This window comes from Macaca fascicularis, chromosome X, assembly GCF_037993035.2.
Source record: "Macaca fascicularis isolate 582-1 chromosome X, T2T-MFA8v1.1".
NCBI classification, from domain to species: Eukaryota; Metazoa; Chordata; class Mammalia; order Primates; family Cercopithecidae; genus Macaca; species Macaca fascicularis.
The window spans coordinates 95,902,056-95,903,056 of NC_088395.1; the positions used below are offsets into that span (position 1 = coordinate 95,902,056).

A 1,001-nucleotide genomic window follows, 5' to 3' on the forward strand; every position below is an offset into this window, starting at 1 on the left:
GCCTGGAGTCCCCTCTTTTTTGTTTTTTTTTTGTTTTGTTTTTTGTTTTTTTGGGTTTTTTTGGCTGATTTCTCTTATTTTGAAAGAAAGTATTTATGCAGTGCCTATACTCCCATTGTATCTTGGAAGTAACTAACATTTTTTGATTGTACAAGCTCATAGGTGGAAGGGACTTCTAACCTTGTCTTTTTTTTTTTTTTTTTTTTTTAAAGTTCAGCTTTTTATTGAACACGTTATAAAAGAGATTTAGTCAAAAAGACCGAAGCCCATGTCATCATCAGATTCCTCGGATTCTTCTAAAAATATGGAACGCTTCACGAATTTGCGTGTCATCCTTGCGCAGGGGCCATGCTAATCTTCTCTGTATCGTTCCAATTTTAGTATATGTGCTGCCGAAGCGAGCACCTAACCTTGTCTTAAATGAGAACTTGGACTTTAGAATTTTGAGTTAGTTCTGGAGTGAGTTAAGACTTTGGGAGACTGTTGGGAAGGCATGATTGTAGTTTGCAATCTGAGAAGGAAATGAAATTTGGAGGGCAAAAGGCAGAACATTATGGTTTGAATCAGTGTCCCTACTAAATATTATATTATTTGAATTGTAATCCCCATTGTTGGAGGTAGGACTGGTGGGAGGTGATTAGAACATGGAGGCAGATTTCTCAAGAATGGTTTAGCACCATTTCCCTTAGTATTGTCTTAGAGATAGTGAGTGAGTTATCCTGATATCTGGCTGTTTAAAAGTGTGTAGCACACCCCTACTCCTTGCTCCTGCTTCCATGATGTGAGATGCCTTGCTTACCCTTTGCCTTTCACCATGGTTGTAAGTTCACTGAGGCCTCCCGAGAAGCTGATTTTGCTATGCTTCCTGTACAGCCTGCAGAACCATGAGCAAACTAAACTACATATATATATATATAATTTATATATATATATAGTTTATATATACACACACATATCTATTTGTAATTTATATATATAATTGTATATATATAATTGTGAGG

General features: G+C 36.3%; 1 non-coding gene across 1 annotated transcript; it reads right to left on the reverse strand.

Moving 5' to 3' along the window:
- Positions 1-298: 298 nt before the first annotated feature.
- LOC123571558 (U6 spliceosomal RNA) lies at positions 299-405 on the reverse strand. Its single transcript, XR_006695694.1, has one exon. It is a non-coding gene; the product is annotated as a U6 spliceosomal RNA (small nuclear RNA).
- Positions 406-1,001: the final 596 nt, after the last annotated feature.